This window comes from Eretmochelys imbricata, chromosome 27 (assembly GCF_965152235.1).
Source record: "Eretmochelys imbricata isolate rEreImb1 chromosome 27, rEreImb1.hap1, whole genome shotgun sequence".
Classification (NCBI taxonomy): Eukaryota; Metazoa; Chordata; order Testudines; family Cheloniidae; genus Eretmochelys; species Eretmochelys imbricata.
Window position 1 is genome coordinate 14,938,457 of NC_135598.1, and position 22,190 is coordinate 14,960,646.

The following is a 22,190-nucleotide window of genomic DNA, read 5'->3' on the forward strand; positions in this document are numbered from 1 at the left end:
TTAGACCCCATGATTTTTATGTATCATTAGGATTATGTTCTCCAATGTACATTACTTCGCATTTATCAAGAGTGAATTTCATCTGCTGTTCTGTTACCCAGTCACCCAGTTTTGTGAGATCCTTTGAACTCTTTGCAGCCTGCTTTGGATTTAACTACCTTGAGTAATTTTGTTTCATCTACAAATTTTGCCACCTCACTGTAGTAGACAACGCACCAGAGGCTACGAAGTGATCAGTCTCATACATAGTAGAAATCACTAGAGCTCATGTTGATTTCTAACACCACTAATATAGAGACGGGGGGACAATGACAAAATCAACTGTTATCAATTTTAGCATATGCAGTGTCTGGGAAGCAGAGATTAACTTTATATAGTAGAACCTCCAAGTTACAAACACCTCGGGAATGGAGGTTGTTCCAACTTTGAACAAAACGTTAGGATTCTTTCAAAAGTTTTCAACTGAACATTGACTTAATACAGCTTTGAAACTTTACTATGCAGAAGAAACTGCTTAACCATTTTAATTTAAATGAAACAAGCACAGAAACAGCTTCCTTACCTTGTCAAATCTTTATTTAGTAGTTTACATTTAACAGTACTGTAACTTGCTTTTTTGTCTTTGCTGCTACCTGATTGCATAATTCCAATTCCAAATGAGGTGTGTGGTTGACAAGTCAGTTTGTAACTCTGAGGTTCTGTTGTAGTATACCTCAAACTTTTGAACTAGTGACCCCTTTCACATGGCAAACCCCTGAGTGGGACCCCCCCTTATAAATTAATATATTTCATGTAGCCAACGAAAGCTTATGCTCTAATAAATTTGTTAGTCTAAGGTGCCACAAGTACTCCTTAATATATTTAACACCATTATAAATGCTGGATGGAAAGTGGGGTTTAGGGTGGAGGCTGACAGCTTGCGAGCCCCCCCAGATAACCACCTCACGACCCCTCGAAGGATCCTGAACCCCTGTTCTACTGTATGCTTTCAATCACTGTCCAGTCTGTCACTTCAGTCCATCACATCATTCCAGCCTATGCCAAGCTGCTACTCATGCTCTTTACCATCCCAATACAGCTCCCTTTTCCTTTATTTCTTTGTTTAATTCATATTTTATCATTTTGGCCAGAGTGAAGAATTTTTAGTCCAATCAGATTGGAAAACAGTTATTCCCTTAACAGCACTTCAGCTTCATAAGTGAATGCGCTTCCAGTTTGACAAAAGAGCAGCTTAGGGGAAGCTCCAAAAAGCAAGTGTTGTCTTCCTGAGTTGGAGTCCCAAGCATGCCCAGCAGGGACTCCCTTTTGGTAGTTTCCTGAAAAGAAACTCTAGCCCAAGTCTTCTCAAATCAGCACACTTCAAGGACCCCAGGTCACAGAGCTCTGATGTCAATATCTTCATTTGAAAAGACCTACTTAGATAGAATTGTTTCTCAGCCAAACATCGGACTTGGTTATTAGGATTCCCAGCTGCTCCAGACTGGCAGTTCTGTGCATGCAAACACATCCAGGTGTCGCTGGACATGCTGTAAGGAGCAGTCCAGCTTGTGCTGCCAGAGATGGCCTATAGGAAATAGCTTGCTTTGGAAGCTCTGTTCAGGATTGTACCTAACTGCACTGTAGAAACACTGAGGAGTTGGCGAACAGAACCTTGAGCTTTCTGACCCTAAAGAAATTCTGGGAGGTGGCAAGGGGGTTTGGAAGAGAATAATCTTGCTTTCAGGTTGAGCTAGCTAGGAGACTTCCTGCAGGACAAACCACTTTAGACTGTAAGCTCTTTGGAGCAGGAGCAGCTTCTGAGAGGCTGTGTCCTCAAACAGAGCGGAGCCCTGATATGGGTAGGTTGGGGGGAGAGAACCTCTGAGTAGCACCACAAAACAAACACTACTTGAGCTATCATCCATCACATGTTTTGGCAATGTGACATTGAAGAACCCCTCGTCAGTAATTACCGGTTTGTGAAGGCAGCTATGGAAAACCACTCCCCCACCAACCTGGGACAGGATTTGGGAATGTGCATGTGTAGAAACAGCTACATCGATGAAGATTTCAGCCCCCGATCATAGAACAAGACAGAAAATACACCTGTCATTTCTTACTGTAACAGTTCATTGCAGGGCCCTGTTGGCTCCTGCCCCTGCTGGGCTGAGAAAGTCACTCAGACCCTCAGGTTCTAAAACCACTGGTGATTTATAAGTCTGTTCCCACCAGCTTCTCACCATACAGTGTACACAGTTCTGGGTTCCTCGTGTCTGAGCCCGGGGGAGAAGGGGGGGGGGGGAAAAGGGTTTTCTCCCTCCTGCACTCCCTCACTCCTCTGTCCCACCACCCTGCTTCCTTCTTCCCAGCCTCTTATACAGCTCAGGGTGAATTGGGCTGGCAGCTGGCTTTCATTCCACAATTAGGGCAGGGTCTTTCCAACCAGCTGCACTTTATTCACCCAAATGGGGCTGGCATGGCAGGGGGCTGATTCTGCAGCCCTCCTGCTCAGCACCTTGTCACACTTACACTAATGCAATTACTTAGCAATGCACGGGGTTTGGAACTCAGCATGCTCTACAGAGTCACGTTCATAGCTAAGGCATCGGATCCCCATAGTCCATCTTGTCAACAAATCCCAGGTGACAAGCAAAATCATTCCTCCAGCAATGGTCTGTCTAAAACGATTCCTGCAACAATGCTAAAAATTCCCATGACACTGACAACCAAGTTACAGGCAAACAGGATTAGATGCAAGTTTCACTCCACCCAAAGGATGATGTTCATTTGAATGTGCATTATAACCGTACATGTAATGAGTGACTAGAAAGCAAGGAATTCCTGCCGCAGTTCTCACTACCTGCAGACTAAGGCAGAAAGCCATGACAAACATTTCGCATTATTTCCTTTGGAAGGACCATCTTGCAACAGGTTTCAGAGTAGCAGCCGTGTTAGTCTGTATTCGCAAAAAGAAAAGGAGGACTTGTGGCACCTTAGAGACTAACCAATTTATTTGAGCATAAGCTTTCGTGAGCTACAGCTCACTTCATCGGAAGCCCATCTGTACAAGACACTGCTGGGCAGAGGGTTATGGATTTGCTTTTGCAAACTTGTTGCTTTTTATTATCCTGTTTGTCTGTTAAATGCCATAATGCTCTGCTATAAAAAGGATCATCATACCCAATGACATTAAGCATATGGGAATTCACTTCATTCATTAGGAACAAAGGAAGCATGCACTGGTCCTGATGCAGCAGTCAGGAGAGAACACCCCCAGAATTTGATGACTACTCATGTCACCAACATTCACAGCTAGATAACACAGTGAATTCAGGGTACCGAAGCACTAACCCTTGGTCACACTAGCTAGACAGTCCTATCAGGACAAGCCATGCCTGGGTACCATGCGTGAGCTGCACCTGTAAGCTCTTAGTTTGTCCTTTTTAACATCTATGGGGGAATGAGAACAAAGCTTCCCAGCATTACTCAATCCCTTTCTGGAAAGGCACTTCTAGTTGTGAGATGTTATGGGTCAGCCCCCCATGCCCTCTAAGAATGCCAACAAGGGTGCCAGCTGGGATGGTTCTGGAGACACTGAGAAGTCACTCCACTAGAAAGTTTTACAAGACTGACAATCTGGATGTTCATTACTTCTAGCCACAGCCAACTTGGTTCCCATCCAGATCAGAGATGTGCATGTGAAAGGCTCTGCCCCTGTACCAGGCTGAGGCACTTGGCCTCTTCCATCCCTCAGAATTTCTCCTCTAATCATGTAGCCCTCTTTGTGGGGGGAACAGCTTTTGCTTGTTTAACCTTGTCTTCGTTTAACAGGGCAGATTCTATCAGCAACATGCAAACACTAGGCTATTTCAGATCGGTCACATTCTGCGCATTGAATACCATGCAAATTGTACCTCAACCAAACAATGACCTCTGAAATGAGATTGAGATTCCCAGAGCAGGCAACACAAGCGAACAAGTTTGCTGGCAACATCAAGTCTCAATGTGACCCATATTCCTGTTTCACTAGCCTCACAAGTAAAGTGAAGACCTGGGATCCTGCAATCAGGTCATATCATGTAAGCCAGAGCAGAATCACCGGAGGAAGTACAGCTTGTACGACAGTTCTCAGCAGGCTCCAAGTCACCCACTCCCAAAGAAAAGTTTATAAGGAGACTGCATTGCCCAGGGGTTTGAAGCATCTTACTCCTGGCCCAAGCTGAGATACCTTGTGCCTCTGTAACGGTGGCCCTTTCAGGCAGGGCGGAAGTAAGAGCCAGGAGGAACCTGGCACTGCTTCTATGTGTTCCATGGGGAATGAGAACTTATCTTCAGGATTGTAAATGCTGCATCTTTTACAAGTGCTGGAGCTGGTTAAAGGATGATAATGTATGCATTCTATTCTCTGCTTCAGAAGAATATTTGAAGCACAGTTGTTCAAATCAGGTACCAGGGCCATATTTTGGCATCTGAAGTCACTTATTTACTTCTGATGCTTTAGGCCCTTGACATAATTCCACAGCACACTGCTGTGATTTGGTCCCAAAGCTAGCACACACCAAACCAGTAAAGAAGGGATCATGCCCAACACTGTACTTGGAGACAAATTCCCTGACTTCAAGTTACAGCTGCAAGAAACTGCTTACAGCTGGCATCAGGGACCTTTGTCTAGCCTTCACTGCCAGCTACAGTGCAGTCTTACAATTGAGAAAGCACTGTGTCACATATCCATGCTTCTGGATGCAATCATTGAGAGATACATCATGCAGCAGGGAAGGTACAGTAAGTATTTTCTGTTTCTTGCTTGGCTTTAAGTCTGTTTGAGTTCTTCCGGCCTACAACTAGGTATAAAAACATTCTGAATTAAACTCAGAGTTAGCAAAGGCCTGAAGCAGAACAAGTTGCTAACTGATTTCAGACAGTTTATATAATTAGCCACATTAAAAATAGCAGTGTTCAGTTTGTGCACATGCCAAATACGGGTGCAGTTCTGCTCTCACAAGCTGCGCTGTGACGCATGGCCTTCTAACATCAGTAATCGTACGGAAGCTCAGCAGCTACCGCTCACACCACGCCTTGCTGCAGCTCAGCTCCTGCCGGTCACAAAATTACAACCCTTTTGCATGAACATCTGCGAGTGAATGGACAACCGCGCTGTGGGTCAATACTTGCCATCTGCAAGACTGACGACTTTAATCTAAGTAGGTGTGCTGGGACATGGGCAGGCATGGCAGGCAGGCTGCCAATTCTCATCTCGGCTTCAATGGTATGTTCACACCACACAGAGTGAGTGGTGATGCCACCCTCGCTACTCCAGCCACCGTGGAAGTTCAAGTCCCCAGCCGGTGAAGCAGGCATTCTTAGAGCTGATGGACTCATCTCCCCATACCATTAGATTGGAGTCCTCTGTTAAGCTCCTATTCCAGGAAGTGTATTTCTGAAGTCTGTTTCTCACCATTGAAAAGCAAGTAGCATCAAAATGCGTTTGAAGTTAGACTTGCACGTCAATGCCTGGTTCAGGCTCCTACCATCCAGTTTGCATGCAGATGCCTCCTTCCATAAGGAAACTGCAGAGACTGGTAAAGAGGAGGAATCCCAGCACTTGCTGCACCCTCCACCCCTTGCCTCAAGTTACCACTTCCAGAGGATTTCTGGATCTTTAGCTTCTCACTTTCAATAATTCCCTCCTGTGCACAGGAAGGGACAGCTCGCTATGCAACTGATCAGAGAAAAGCTGGCCCAGGAGAAGTTCAGAGAACCTCTGCAATCTTGGTTACGATGCAAGGTAAGCCATGGGGCCTATTCCGACTAGTGAAATTTCAGAATGCAGACTAAGAGGTCAAAAACCCATTTTAAGAGGAAAATGAGACCGCCTAGCCAGGGATATCTGCCAGCTAACAACTTGCGTTACAAGGCAGTGTCATTTGTTCTATTGGTGCTAATAGCTATTTTCCAGTCTCCTTTATACCACAAGCCAAAATTTATGCAGTGGTAGTTTTTGGTTTATTAATGTGTCTCACCACCTTGGGGGTATCAGCTAGGAAAGGCAAATCACAGACTAACCACAGACATTACCAGTGTAGCTGGGACACAAATGAAAGGAAAGCATAAGCTGAAGCTGCAGACTGCCAGTCCTGTCAGTGGGCAGAGGCAAGCCATGGACAGTGCAAGCGGTGAGCTAAGGCACTTTGTCCCTGTTGTGGCACTCTGGAACAGACAGCTAGCAACGGGTACTCGGGGGGAAGGTGGGGCTCGGAATACAGGTGAGCTACACTTTCGGATTTGATGTGTAAAAATAACTCTCCTTATATCAGGTCCTAATGCACAGAAGTAAATCCCTTTTCAATAAGCAGGAAGGGGTCAGATTTAAGTGAAGCAAGAGAGAACATACATTAAGCAGGTTGTCCATTTACCTGCCCAAAGTTTGTGGTGGCAGCAGCCTCCAGTAAGTTTTGCCAGAAGATTCAAGGATTGAACCCTAACACACAAGTGCCAAAAATCAAGCCTGAGGCAAAGATATTTAGCAGACTTCTACCAAGAGCTGCAGGGAGCACCAAGCCCCCTTCAGAAACACTTCTTGCTGATTTAAGACCAGTTTTGTTTGGGGGTAGAGGAAGACTGGACACTCTGGTGAAAGCCAGTGCTACAGTTCGGGACTTTGGGAGAGCAGGAATAGCATCCAACTGCAACTACCCTAAATAAAAAGAAAAGGAGTACGAGTGGCACCTTAGAGACTAACCCATTTATTTGAGCATAAGCTTTCGTGAGCTACAGCTCACTTCATCGGATGCATCCGATGAAGTGAGCTGTAGCTCACGAAAGCTTATTCTCAAATGGGTTAGTCTCCAAGGTTTCACTAGTACTCCTTTTCTTTTTGTGAATACAGACTAACACGGCTGCTACTCTGAAACCTACCCTAAATAAATTGCTCAAACATTCAGGACTGATGAATATGCAGTTAGGTCAGAGGTGGGCCACATCCAGCCTGTGCAACCGTCCTACCTGGCCCCTGAGCTCCAGGCCGGGGAGGCTAGCCCCTGCCCCCCCCCCCCGCAGTCACACCACTGCATGGGCAGTGCAACTGGCTCAGTCCAGACAGCAGGGCTGTGAGCTCCTGCCACTCTGAGCGGCATGGTAAGGGGGCGACGGTGGTGGTGTTAGATGGGTTGGGGTTCTGAGGTGGGGAGCCAGGGGGTGGGAAGTGGGTGGGGGCAAATGGGGGCAGGGGCCAGGCTGTTTGGGGGGCACAGCCTTCCCTACCTGGCCCTCCATACAGTTTTGCACCCCAATGTGGCCCTCAGGCCAAAAAAGTCTGCCCACCCCTGAGTTAGGTTCATACCATACAGCCGCCGGACACGAGTTAGAGAACCCAGAAGTTGGAGGTCACAGGAGGTTCAGGCGCAAGCTCCTACCTTTGTGTTGTCTTGCTTTGCTGAGGAGCTCCCCACTGGGCGAGGTGTGAGCTCCTGCTGGATGAGTCACAGCTTACGTAACTACAATTTAGTGTCTGTGATACAGACATCCCCTCAGCAGCCCTGTCGGCTTTGAGGCAAGTGATAGAGGTTTATTACCAAAGACCCTGCCCAGCAGTTTATAAGGATTCAGCCCATCAGACACTTCTGTAGCATCCAGCTGTTCACATTCCTCAACCTTGCCTGCCACAGCTGCTGTCTGCCACCCTGCATTAGAGTGAATAGTAACAAAGAGCTTCAGATGGCGTCTTGCCACTCAGCCTTCAGAAGCGAGTTTCACTTACAAGACCACCAGCTTATTCAAAAGAGTTTTGCAGATGTTAATTACTGCAGCACTAGTTTGTAGCTGGGATTTGAATTTAAACCAACGCCTTAGCTGGCCAGTCTGACAACACCTTAAAGATGACTTCATGCAGTTCTTGGTACCTTCTACTCTTCCATGTCACACTGTCACTGGGTAGGCTCAGTGTGGGCAGCTGGACCAATACATAGAGGAAGAAATAAGCAGAAGAGCACTGAAAATAAGCTTTCAGCTTTACATTTGCTATGAAGGGCTTGTTAGGGGCCCAATTAGCCCTATTGCTAGCTGCATGCTGCCAGCCCTAGAAGGGTATTGCTGGACAACAGTTTCAATGGCCATGAAACAAGACTTGACCAATGGAGCGTTTGAGACAAACCGATTACAGCCTATTGATTATGGAAGCTATAGGCTAAGAAGCTCTAGTTCTATCTGTACAAATCTTTGGCAAACACCAATGTTTGCCAGCTCAGAGAGCATTCAGCTTTGGACAACTCTGCAGTTTCCTTCACTGCTCCTTTGAGTTAAGGTGAGCAACATAGGGCAGAAAATGTCAAGCAAGGAGAAGTTCAGAGATATTGGGTGTCAGGATTGGTAACCAGGCTATATTTCTGCTGGAAGCATCTGGGCAGGACACTGGGATGCAGGGTTCCTTTATTCTGTCCTATTTAAGGTACCTAAGCTCTTGGGCAATTTCAGTGTAGAAGAAAAAATATTGCCAAAGCACAGTGCAAGGCAGGTTATACTGATTTTAGAGATTTAGCAAATCAGGTCCTACCCGAGTACCTAGGCACCCTGACAATTGTTTAAAAGCACAGCCAGCAATACCCTTTCCCCATCAACATGCCCCACAAAAAACACCCCAAGAGGAGCCGTGCAACATGCTCTGAAAGTCGACACACTGGGCTAGTCCAGACCAAGGGAGACGTTCCAAAGCCAATAGCCCTTCCCACCGAGCCAGGTCTGGATCTGGGGAACTCCTGAGGTTACAGCAGGTGCTCAAATCCGCTGAGGACATATGGAATGGGGAAAGGTCGTCTCAAGCAGACAGAGCAGAGGCCATGGAGAGCTTTAAGTGTCTAACAACTACATCTTAAAAATTAACCAGTAACCCACAGCAACCAGCACAGATCAGAGCACCACAGATTCCCCTCCCAGAAAAGGCTTCCCAATTTCACATTCAAAGAAGAGGGTGAGGTGTGATTTGCTGATAACGCCCACTGAGTAATTTAGGTTACTTCCTAGATCAGGGTCTGAACAAGCCACTTCTGCTACACTCAAGCCCACCAGCCTGAATATGTGACATCTGAGAGCAGCTCAAAGCACTGGCAGATGTACACTACAGGTATGTCTACAATGCAGTTAGACACCTGCATCTTGCCTGTTCCAGCTGACTCCAGCTACAGGACTGTTAATTGCAGTGTAGACATCTGAGCTGGGTTGCAGCCCAAGCTCTAGGACCCTGCAAGATGGGAGGGTCCCAGAACCCAGACATCTACACTCCAGTTGAACAGCCTCTCCACCCAAGACCCACGAGCCCAACTCAGCAGTCACTGCCCAGCTGTGCTTTTTTAATTGCAATGTAGACATACCCTACTATAGCCAGGTTCCCATGCAAGCTCATATGAATCCTAAGGCTTTATAGGACCCTTTGACAACCAAGTTAGTGGCTTAATTTCTGCCACCAATTCTGCTTGCATTAATTTATTCTGAGGAATAATTTGGCAGAACAGCTTTGCATGATACATTCACTGCATTAACTTCTTTGCCGCAGTGGGCCCAGTACGCACCCCTGGAGCCGGCTATACCGAATGGCAGAAACTGTGCATGAAGACAGAGGACTGCACCTGCAGCAAGCTACGCTAATAGCCTCATTTTGCTCAGGTTACCACGGCTCAAGAAAGAGCCCCCAATGAAGTACTTAGACTATCAACTACTTAAGATGCTGCCTGAATTCCTTGGCAGGGACACCTTGGCATTAGTGACTGTAATGTTATTGACCGAGTCTGTAACCGTATAGATCACTGTGCAACCACTGTTCTATATCTGCAGAAAATGTTGTACAAAGGTTGTTGTGTGAGGGGTCTATGGAAAGGTTATGAGTGGCTGGTTATAATTATAGGTTTCAGAGTAACAGCCGTGTTAGTCTGTATTCGCAAAAAGAAAAGGAGTACTTGTGGCACCTTAGAGACTAACCAATTTGAGCATAAGCTTTCGTGAGCCACAGCTCACTTCCTCGGATGCATACTGTGGAAAGTGTAGAAGATCTTTTTATACACCTTTCCACAGTATGCATCCGAGGAAGTGAGCTGTGGCTCACGAAAGCTTATGCTCAAATAAATTGGTTAGTCTAAGGTGCCACATTTTTCAGAGTAACAGCTGTGTTAGTCTGTATTCGCAAAAAGAAAAGGAGTACTTGTGGCACCTTAGAGACTAACCAATTTATTTGAGCATGAGCTTTCGTGAGCTACAGCTCACTTCATCGGATGCATACCGTGGAAACTGCAGCAGACTTTATATATACACAGAGAATATGAAACAATACCTCCTCCCACCCCACTGTCCTGCTGGTAATAGCTTATCTAAAGTGATCATCAGGTTAGGCCATTTCCAGCACAAATCCAGGTTCTCTCACCCTCCACCCCACCACACAAATTCACTCTCCTGCTGGTGATAGCCCATCCAAAGTGACAACTCTTTACACAATGTGCATGATAATCAAGTTAGGCCATTTCCTGCACAAATCCAGGTTCTCTCACTCCCTCACCCCCCTCCAAAAACCCACCCCCATACACACACAAACTCACTCTCCTGCTGGTAATAGCTCATCCAAACTGACCACTCTCCAAGTTTAAATCCAAGTTAAACCAGAACATCGGGGGGGGGGGGTAGGAAAAAACAAGAGGAAATAGGCTACCTTGCATAATGACTTAGCCACTCCCAGTCTCTATTTAAGCCTAAATTAATAGTATCCAATTTGCAAATGAATTCCAATTCAGCAGTTTCTCGCTGGAGTCTGGATGCCACAAGTACTCCTTTGGTTATAATTATATATCTGTATATGTGTATCATTCTTGTAGTTGAAGTTATGAATATTGGCTCTATATGGACTGTATTTCAAACTTCTGCTCTGCTTCTTGATGACATCCCAGACAAGTTGGTGTCAGCTCTGCCTAGCCTGCTTGATGACCCATTAAGAGCCATCAGCTATACAGCTGACCCATTGAGAGAAGGCAGACACGCCTTATGACTCAGCAAGGTATGCAGGGACCTGCCTATGGACAGAACTCTAAGGTATTTCTATGCCATGTGCTGGATAGCATGTCCTTGGGACAAAAGAAAGCAAAGACCACATGGCAAGAGACTATAAAGGGCTGATGCCTCCTCTCCATCTGGTCTTCAATCCTGCTTCATACCTCCAGAGAGACTTTGCTACAAACGGAAGCTCTAAACAAAGGACGGATGACCCATCCCAGCTGTCGATGTACTCCAGGAACTTGATTTGAACCTGCAGTTTATTCTGTGACTGCTACAAGCCTGAACCAAGAACTTTGCCATCACTGGATGTAATTGATTCCATTTAACCAAATTCTAGCTCATCTATATATTTCATTTTATGAAAAAGCCTTTAGATTCTAAAGGATTGGCAGTGTTATTTGTGGGTGAAATCTGATTTGTATAAGGACCTGGGTCTGGGGCTTGGTCCTTTGGGACTGAGAGAACTTTTTTCTTTTACCGGGGTATTGGTTTTCATAACCATTCATCCCCATAACGAGTGGCACCGGTGGGGATACTGGGATACTGAAGTGTCTAAGGGAATTGCTTGTGTGACTTGTGGTTAGCCAGTGGGTAAAACCAAAGACCTCTCTGGCTGGTTTGGTTTGCCTTAGAGGTGGAAAAACCCCAGTCTTGGGCGGTAACTGCCCTGCTTTAAGCAATTTGTCCTGAATTGGCACTCTCCGTTGGATCCCGCCAGAACCAGCATTGTTACAGTGATATAAGTAGGTTTTGCTTCACCAAAGATCATTAAAGGCACACTTGCCCTCTCTCAATGTTAGTACAATGTTTGACCCCTCTTATAACCCCCAAAACTCCTTTAAGTTTGCAAAGCCTGTGTATTAGGCATTTAACAACCATTTTCTTCCCCTATAATAAAGATGTCAGCATTCACTAGCAGGCCCTAGACAAGCAGAGTGCTGTGGCAGGGAGAGACTAAATCCTTGGTATAAAAACAGGTTCCTGTTTAAGGGTTATTTAAAGACCACTGGTTAGACATGTTCTGACCTACCACAAGCTTTTCTCAGAACCCCAAGGGGCTTGGTTACCATGGTACTGAATCATGGTTCTTGCATCTGAAGTGGTGTTTTACTCACGAAAGCTTATGCCCAAATAAACCTGTTAGTCTTTAAGGTGCCACCGGACTCCTTGTTGTTTTCATGGTACTGAAGTACACACTTCATGGAGTACTGTAACATGCTTAGCTACCTGACTCGGAGACACAGAATCCATTCGATTGAACACTCCCCCAGCCAAAAACCCGGTAAGCTAGCCTTGCAAGAGGAAAGCCATAACTGTCACCTTACTATATGAGAGCTGATCCAGCTAACAGCGTGACATGTATTACATGGGCAAGCTTAGAAATTGCCTCTCCCAGTTACCCTATCCCAAGCCCACATCTCCTCCCGAATGACTTTACACTTCACAATTTCTACAGCCACAACCTGCACTTCCCTCCGCAAGCTAAGGGAAGGAACACTTCTGGGGAGGGACACTTCTGTAGCCACTGAGCAGACTCCGTGTCCACCGAGCTAGCAGCTGAACAGGAGTAAGTGCCACCATCAGGGTTAGAATTCAGGTGCTCAGATCACAAGTCAAGAGGTAGCACATTGCTACTGTGCTGGCACAAGGCATGCTAGAGTTTCAAAGTCAATCCACCTTTCCTAGGAGAACTGGAACTGCCAACTGGATTTTAAAAGTGCTTCCATTCTAATAATGGAGAGTTTGTATTCCTGTTGAAAGGCCATCAGAGGCATGGCTACCCCAGAACTCACACCTGGCTGTTCTCTGAAACAAGTTTGCCTTTGAAAGGCCACCGAGAAAGTCTAGATCTGTTCCTTCTGAAGTTATGCAAATAACCTGCAGGACATGCAGCTTGTGTCTCTCACCAATGCACAGTATGCCATTGGTCTCCCAGTTTGCACATGGGACATTCACACATGTATCAAGCCAGTCTGTTCTGCCAAAAGAAGAGTGTTTCAGTGTGCAGCAGGGTAAGAATTCCTGCCAGACTCCAGGGAGTGTCTCCCAGTGGAAGCTTTACTAAGTGATTCAATTGAGGCAAACATTTAAGCAGCTAGCCTTAAATATGCCCAGCAGCATTCAAGCTAATGGAGCCGTTGTCTCCTTCAGTCATACAGCTTCATTAACAGAATCTTCTGACTGCAAGGCAAACCCACAAAGAGGGAATTCAGTTGAGAATTAAGTTGCTAATACTTGAACAGGGCAATGCTAGTGAGACAAGGCTAGAGAGACCCTAGAATTCAGGGTTTTTTTAATAAAGACTTTCTTTCTGACCTAGTCAAAGTAATTGAAAGTTATAAATGTTACAGCTGTGCAGGCATCAGCCACAGATGTCAGCTTCCCAAGATCTGGAACGCACTGACTAGTGCCAACTCTTGCACTTTTCCTTGCTTGATATTCTCAAGCCAGCCATTAACTGCCCAGTAAAGCACAAATTCACCTGCTAACCAAGATATCTTCCTGCTTTACCACCAGTTGGCAGAGCCAGCAGGCAGGGCCCAAGTCAGTCCATTATAAAAACAGGGCTCAGGGAAGTGTCAGGTAATTCATGTCTAGTACAGTCTGAGTGTGCCAGTCTGAGTGTGCCAGTTTAGCTCTGTGATCTCTTTATGTGGCAAGGGAATTATCAGAACTTGCATAACTGAAGTAAAAAACACACACAGGACTTTAATCAGCAACAAGCGGTGATCAGAGCGACTGCCCTGAGGAGGGCTGCTGCTGTGGTTCTGGGTGAGCCTTCGGCTGGATTTCCTTCCAACCCTGTGGCGAGAGTGATTCTGTTCCCAGCTCTGCCAGTCACTGACTTGTTCTGGATGGGTCATTTCACTTCTGCAAAGTGGGCATAAATCCTGTCCGGAGGGACACTGTATGGCTCGTCTGTAACACCCTTGGAGAGCTTCTGGAAAGAGACTCTGTAGCTAGAACAGGGCATCAGACTGATCAAGGGATATCAGGAACGGAATCACTGTCTGAAAGTGTTCTGCTTACTAGTGTTACAAGTAATACTTAATATTTCTGTGACTGACATTACTTTTGTCTGAAGCAAGTCTTTTCCTGGCCACAAAGATTCTTAAATAGGGGGAAGGAAAAAAAAAAAAAAATCATGCCACTGATGCTAACACACAAATTTCTCATCCAACAAGGAAGGTGGGTGTTTAAATCCATTTTCTCCACAAGATGTTGATACAAGTGACTCAAACAGTCAATGCCAAGAGTGTTGATGTGAAGATCGGAAGCTGTAGTATTCACTTCAGCTTAAACAATTCGCAGAAACTTAACTCCTATGGCGCTAGGTTATTGTAACCAGAGCTCCAAGACAGGTGTGTATCTGCTCGGAATTGTCAGTGGCAGGTCTTATGTTAATGTCTCCACGCAGATAAAAAGTGTTTAAACCCAATTAACAGAAAGTGAAGAGGCCACAACCTCCAACTTGTCAACATGCGGTACTGGTACTTTGGAAGGTAATTACACAAGTTAAGTTTGCAGTAAGTCAGGGGAATTCAGGATATTCAAGGATATCAGCTCAAACACTGCCACATACTAGTTAGCTATTTTGAGTACTCTGTTAGTTGGCTCACTGCTATGAAGGTTAATTTTCCACAGGTAATAGCAAAGTAACAGCTACCGGTTTCAGTAACCGGAGGCATGCTCTTTAATGGGGCTCATGGGTGTGGTAAGCTCACTAAAATGCCAAGCAGATACAGAAAAAGATCGCTATTTATGTCATGTCCAGAGGCACCTAGAGATTGTGATGTTATAGTGGTGATAGCCAGTGTGGCATGTTTAAGTTAAGACTCCATGTTCTGTAGCTATGGAATCCAACCAGTGCCACAGATTAGAGCACTCGTGGCTAGTATTTCTAGCACTCACGGTTGTGAAAACAGATCTTTAAAACGTGAACCAGCTGTAACTGATGCAGCGCTATCTGTGAAGTCAGCTGGACATTTTCTGTTCCACTGGCTGGGTATATCATTTAACCTCTGTCCTTCACCTTAAAATTCAGGCAAGTTGGGGAAAACACTCCCCTCACTATGATAAGAAGGGTGCTTGTAAAGCACCCATGTAATGGGAGCAATAAGGTGAAAATGAAGTACAAAGAACTATGCACATCAATTCCTTTTTGATTCATGAAAGGAAAAATTCTCTTATTAGACCACAGATAAGGCTTGCAGGGTTTAATCAGCCACCCCACATCATAAGCACAGACTTGACATAAGAAAGGGAGAAGGAAATTGAAAAGTTTCTGCTAGAATCAAGTACTGCATCATCTTACTCCTGACAAAGCACAATAGTTTAGATAGATTTTAATCCAACTTTGAAAGTGACCAAGACGGGGTCATGCCAGCTCTACAAGATTCAGAGGAAGTTGCATAGCTGCTCTGGTTGGGGCTTTAATTTAGCTGAACAGTATGACTAATGCTTTAGAAACAGTTGGTAGTGCCCTATTAGATCACCATGGCTGAACTGAGAAACATACAATTAGAACAGGCTGAGGTATTGTGTTTGTGTGCATTACTAGAACATGAGGAAGGTGACAAGGATATTATTAGAAGCTGCATTCTCACTAATGGCACCTAAGAGCAGCAGTTTTGTTTACGCTACTACAGCGATGCAAACCAGGATGACAGACTCGATCAAAACGACGGAAGGCAGCCACAGAAGCAAGCTTTGTGCTATTGCTTTGGCTAAGCCCTGTACTTGGGTCGTCTGTCACCTTCAGGGGCAATGCTCTAACACCCCCACTCATAAGATCCCAAGTGTAAGGGGATGGCACTTCCCCATTTAAGAATATGGTAAAAAGTGGTATCACAAGGGAAGAAGACACTGCACAATCCTGTTATCTGGGTAGAGGGTAGAACCCTTTGGGAAATGGGTCTCTCTTTCTGAACGTACATAGAGCACCTAGCATGGTTCTGGGAGCATAGAGATAGCTCTTGTCCAAGAATGGGAGTTTACCACACAGTGTAAGCGCCTCAAGGCAGAATCACTCAGTCTAATATGATCCCCCGTCTGTGATGTCAGGGAGCATCATCGCCATGTAACAGATGGGAATGGAGGCACAGCTAGATGAAATGGCTTGCTCAAGATGAACGAAGTCTGCAGCAGCTAGGACTTGAACCCCGGAGTCCACATCCCAGTCCAATGCCTCCCCCACAAGGACCTTCAACTTGCTGCTTCCACCGTGTCTGTACAGTGCTGTGTACATTTGCAGGGGTGGTGGGGGAAGATAACGCTTAGCTCAGAGTAACAGAGGAGCCCAACCCACTTGTAACAGGAACTCTGCCACCCAAAGGATCACTCCATATACTTCTGAACCAGGACTGGAGAGCTCCCCACTCCTTAGTTGGACGGAGGGGTTGCATGGGTGATGCGGAGTAGCACTGCAAAATAGCAGCATGCTCAAGTGTTGGCATCTTATACACAGTCTTGAAAAGGTGTGTTGTGACAACATCACCACACCCTCAACAACTCGCGACAGGGAGCACTACAAGGTAAAACAAACATGAGATGCCAATCAGAATTTTTTATTGATTCATGCAGCTCACTAACAGGGAACAGCACCTATCTGAGGGTTTAAAATAAACCGGATTGCTCCCAGAGACAGTGTCAGTCGTAGTCAAAGACAATCTGAACTTTCCTGGAAACTGCTTGGAATTTTTATGGAGTTGCTCCGAGAACCAGACACAGGCCTTCCTTGCCTAAGAGTGACTCAACTTCATACCTGAGACCAGGCAGCAAGAAACTAACATTGCTACTGCATCAACACACTGTTTTCTAATACACTGACCGAGAAGATAGCAGAGACACATTTGAATAATTCTTAGAAACACGGGGAGTCGTTTGTCTTAAAGGATTGTGTCAGCTCCTATTGTTACAAGTTAACACCCAATATTACAGGGGAAAAGACGCTAGTTTTAATTCCTGCAGGTGAAAGGACTTTATAGTGGGGTTTTTTTTTTTTTTAAACTGTTCTCCTCTCCTTTGCAATTCATTAGGGCACCATTTTCACCTGTCTGGGGTCTTCTGCACAGCAGCCGGGAGAAAGGTGGTTAATAGGAAGGAGGCTGTAAGACCACAAAGATGATCTGTCAGGGGACTGGCCCAGAACCTGAAGCTCACTTGAACTGTAATTGACTAGAATTGAAGTTGGTGCCTAAATCCAGAGGGCACAATTCTGTACTGACAGAAGATGGATCTTTTGCTTCTCTTACTAAAGCTGAAGCAATTCTTAGAATAGGGTTACTCGTCCTCTGTTGAGGGAAGAAGACACTGCACAATCCTGACAATTGTGAAGAGAGTGGTCACTTTGGATGGGCTATTACCAGCAGGAGAGTGAGTTTGTGTGTAGGGGGGTGGAGGGTGAGAAAACCTGGATTTGTGCTGGAAATGGCCCAACTTGATGATCACTTTAGATAAGCTATTACCAGCAGGACAGTGGGGTGGGAGGAGGTATTGTTTCATGATCTCTGTGTGTGTATATAATATCTGCTGCAGTTTCCACGGTATGCATCCGATGAAGTGAGCTGTAGCTCACGAAAGCTCATGCTCAAATAAATTGGTTAGTCTCTACGGTGCCACAAGTACTCCTTTTCTTTTTTAAATTGCTTAAGTTTTGCCTTGTCTGAAGGCTAACCGGAATGTCTACAGAAACTCACAGGTTGTATGAGGGAACATACACACCCTCATCTGGCTCATTTTCTGGAGCACACAGAAGGTAACTTGGAGTAGCCTATAAAAGCATGTAGGCCATTGGCTCACTCTCTGGAAGGGTGACTTTGTTAAACAGAGATGAACAACATCTAGATACTTGGACACATGACTCTGGAAGATAACATTTGAAGGTTTAGGCAAGATTCCAAAACAGGATTTCATCCAGTCAGAACAGAACAAACTACTCAGTAACCCATAAATGTAGAGTTATTTCTCAACACTGCAGTTCTGCTATGCAAAAATGACTGAGCGACCCAGATCCCTGTTGCAGGGCAGCCAACTACATGCATTGCTCTCAGAATTCCACGTTCAGGTCCACAACAATCATAACTGCTTCCATTTCTGGCCACCCAAAGCACCAGTTATCAGCTACAAGTTTAAAAGAACAGTCCAGAGTTTGGTTAGAAGAGAAGCAATCAAGTATATCATGGGGATATTAACAGGAAGTTCGAAAGACATGAGCCAGAGTGCAGGGTCATGGGCACATTAACTCAAGCAGTCCCTGTTAGTCCATGGCCTATTGTATTCCAGACTAACAGGCCCCTCAGCACTCCTGGCCTTGGAGATTAATAGTTTGGAATACAATTACCTCAAGCAGGAAGAGCTCACAAGTTATCTGACTATTAGCTTGGCACCAAGGTTCTGATACATTGTCTCTTCTGCCAATTTGATCTAGTACAAGCAGTGCATCTCAATTATTTTGAGCTCTTCTGTAAACAGAAAGCCAAGAATAGAAGAAGTATATTGTTTCACATGCAACAGCCTTAAAACAGAAGTGTCCCATTATGATCTCTTTTCCTGCCCTTTCCTTATACATTAAGACTTAAGTCAAGGTCAAAGTTGTGAACAGCCATTTACAGAAGCACTAGATGTTAAAGGTGAATCAAAATATATTTATGCTGCCTGTAAGATCCCAAACCAGACAGTGTTGACTTTAAACACACTGATTTCATTTACTAGCGATGAAAAGTATGGAAGAGTTAGTTGCTGTTTCACTTACTTACCAAGACAGGAATTCAGAGTCCTGTCCCCTCGTTAATATCACTAATGCCCAGAAGAGTGGTCAGAAACATGGCTCCTGTACCCTTTAAGTGTTAGTGATACCACATTTTTACTCAGGTCACCTTTGTATCGGTTACAGTTCAGTGAAGTAGTGAGGTCTGTGTCTGATCCTACTGTCATGCAATTTAAAGGCAGTGTTACCTCCTCTACAGGTGTTAAGGGCACCGTCGCTTTGATACACATTCAACTGTGAACTCCAGCACCAACTACTCTCTTCACTTAAAATACAGGAAGGGCAAGACTTTCTGAAATAGGAGACTGAAGTTAGGGTCCTAAATCCATCGGAAGCTGCTGGGTTCTTAACACTTGAAATAAGGGACCTCATATTTGTGCCTTTTTTGGCACTTAACTTTAGGCTCCCATTTTTGAAATTGCTGGGCAGTTTTTCCTCTTTTGGGTCTCCCATGCGAGACAAGTAAAGGTTATAGCACTTCTGCTACAAGCCATTGATTTCTCCTAATTTCTAGAAGAGTATGTCTATACAAAAGCAACAGTGTAGAGGGGAGGTAGAGAAATATGCAGTACAATGACACTTACTCATAAATAACCAGAACAGTTACAGCTAGATTTTGTGGTTGTCGTTCAATAAGCCTGCCATGGCATAGTATTCCCCCTGGCATGTGAAAAGCCTACTAACTAGTAACTCAAGCAGCACTTATGATTACAGTCAAGACTGAAAAAAGAGCCAGACTGCCGTGCTCTAACTGGGAAATTATCTAGTCAGCTTGCAAGTATGCTACACTATCATTTAACCAAGATCTATGATCCTCAGGGTCAACACATGCATTCTGTGCTATAGAAAAATATCTTGCACACTTACTGTGTGAGTATGCTATAACACAGGACCCCCTACCAAGAAGGGTCTGTGAAGGTCAGTCATACACATGCTGGTGTAAAACCTAAGTGAAATCCCGGTATTCCTTGCACTTTCAGGGATTCACATTAGGTGACAACCCCCCAGTCTTGTGAGCCAAGTATCATGCTCACATTGGAGATTAAGACACCACCTTCCTCCAAGGCCACATTACAAGTTTATGGCCAAGTCGGGATTGGAAGTGAAAGTCTCCCCATGTCACAAGGCAGTGCTCGCTCCAGACTAAGTGGCTCCTCAAGGCCCTGGTTTTGACCATTTTCTGCCTTGACATATCTGCCCGATAGCAAATCAGCAACAACTGCCATAAACCCGCAATATTACAGTCAACTTCTACACATACATGTGACACGAGAAAGTCTAGCTCTTGGAAACACTATGCCAGACCAGACCCGGTCCAGTACTGGGCCTGGTCCTCTCCAGAAAGCTAGAGAGATGATGGCATTACCCAGTCAACCAATCCAGTTATCCAGGAGATCTCTAATGATGGGCAGGCCACAGAGGTCTGTTTGCAGGGGCAAAGTGAATCATGAGTCATAACACATTTACCAAGTGATAATACAAGCCAGAGCAAGGGGAAGTTACTAGGAAGTTACTGACTGTTCATAGCCAGGGAGACCTTAGAATGAACGGGGCAGGGGGACCTGAGTTTGCTTCTCTTTTCCCCTCATGTAGTAAGTCAGTTACCAGCAGCAGCTGTCCTGGGTACAGGGTGGGGTGAGAGAGAGAGCAAGATTATGGAGTCAGCCTCATCCAAAATAACCTACTGCCCTAACCCCACTTCTCTCCCCATTCACCTAAACTGGGCTCAGGTGACCAAGGAAGCTGAGGTTACCTGTGTAACTAGCCCAGGCTCTCAGCTGCTCCCCAGCCCCATTTACACACCCATGCCAACTAGCTAGGAACCCAGTCACATTACAGAGGGAGTAACTCCCCAGTACCCATTGGGCATGGGCTAATCTCTGGTGACCCCTGCCAGGGAGGGCTGGCCAAAGCTCCCTGCAATCACACCCCATGGGTACGACCTTACACGTGGGGCAGAGAATAGGGACAGCATGTCAGACAGGGTCTCCTGAGCTCAGAGCACCACTTCCCCACCAGCTCCAGTGGGCAGGAAGCCCAGCTCAGAGCCCTCCCCGCAGGGCCCGCCTCTCCCTGGCTCCCGTGGGGGAAGGCGCCCAGCTCAGAGCCCCCCCCGCCTCCCCGCAGAGCCCGCCTCTCCCTGGCTCCCGTGCGTGTGGGGGGGGGCTCTGAGCTGGCCGCCCCCCCCCGCAGGGCCCACCTCTCTCTGGCTCCCGTGTGGGGAGGGGGCGCCCAGCTCAGAGCCCCCCCCGCCTCCCCGCAGAGCCCGCCTCTCCCTGGCTCCCGTGCGTGTGGGGGGGGGCTCTGAGCTGGCCGCCCCCCCCCGCAGGGCCCACCTCTCTCTGGCTCCCGTGTGGGGAGGGGGCGCCCAGCTCAGAGCCCCCCCGCAGGGCCCACCTCTCTCTGGCTCCCGTGTGGGGAGGGGGCGCCCAGCTCAGAGCCCCCCCCGCCTCCCCGCAGAGTCCGCCTCTCCCTGGCTCCCGTGCGTGTGGGGGGGGGCTCTGAGCTGGGCGCCCCCCCCGCAGGGCCCGCCACTGCCTAGCTCCCGGGGGGGGGACGCCCAGCTCAGAGCCCCCCCGCAGGGCCCGCCTCTGCCTAGCTCCCGTGGGGGGGGGCGCCCAGCTCAGAGCCCCTCCCAGCGGGACCCAGCCCCCAGGCCCCGCCCGGCCCGGCCCCACTCACGGCTCAGGGGTCTCCTCTCTCCCCCGCCCCAGCTGGGTCTCAGGCTGCGGCCTCCACTTCCGCCTTTCAGCTGCTCCGTTTCCGGATCCGCCCACCCCTTCCGCTCCGGCCGGGCGGGGTGAGAGGCAGCGGCCTCCGCCAATCATCGAAGCCATGCCCATTTGGAGGCCCGCCCCTCTCCGCGCGGCCGGACGTGGGGCGCAGGATGACGGGACGGAGGCTCGTGACGCAGCCGCGGGGACCGATGGGAGTTGTAGTCCACGAGGGGGGCGGGGCCGGGGCCGTGGGAAGCGGCGTGGGAAAAACCCAAGGTTGAGTCGCTGCCCCTGGTGCTGCCTGGTGCCGGGGGAGGAGCCTGGGGCGCGGGGGGCGGAGCCTGGGGAGGGCGGAGGAGCCGGAGGTTGAGCCTGGTTGGAGGGGAGGGGGGAGAGGAGCCAGCGGGGAGAGGAGCCGAGGGGCGGGAAGCCTGGGGCGGGAGCAGAGGAGCCGGAGAGGGGAGAGGAGCTGGGGGTGGAGGGGTGGGGGCAGAGGAGCCGGGGGGCGGGAAGCCTGGGGCGGGAGCAGAGGAGCCGGAGGGGGAGAGGAGCTGGGGGTGGAGGGGTGGGGGCAGAGGAGCCTGGGGGGGGAGCAGGGAGAGGAGCCGGGGGCGGAGGGGTGGGGGCAGAGGAGCCGGGCGGGGAGCGGGGAGAGGAGCCGGGGGCGGAGGGGTGGGGGCAGAGGAGCCTGGGGGGGG

General features: G+C 47.4%; 1 protein-coding gene across 1 annotated transcript in view; it reads right to left on the reverse strand.

The window, feature by feature from the left end:
• RAB5C (RAB5C, member RAS oncogene family) overlaps positions 1–21,547 on the reverse strand; it is a 33,522-nt gene extending 11,975 nt beyond the window's left edge. The window contains exon 1 of the mRNA XM_077806410.1: positions 21,458–21,547. The gene's annotated coding sequence lies outside the window, so the exon portion shown is untranslated. The remainder of the gene's footprint in view (positions 1–21,457) is intronic.
• Positions 21,548–22,190: the final 643 nt, after the last annotated feature.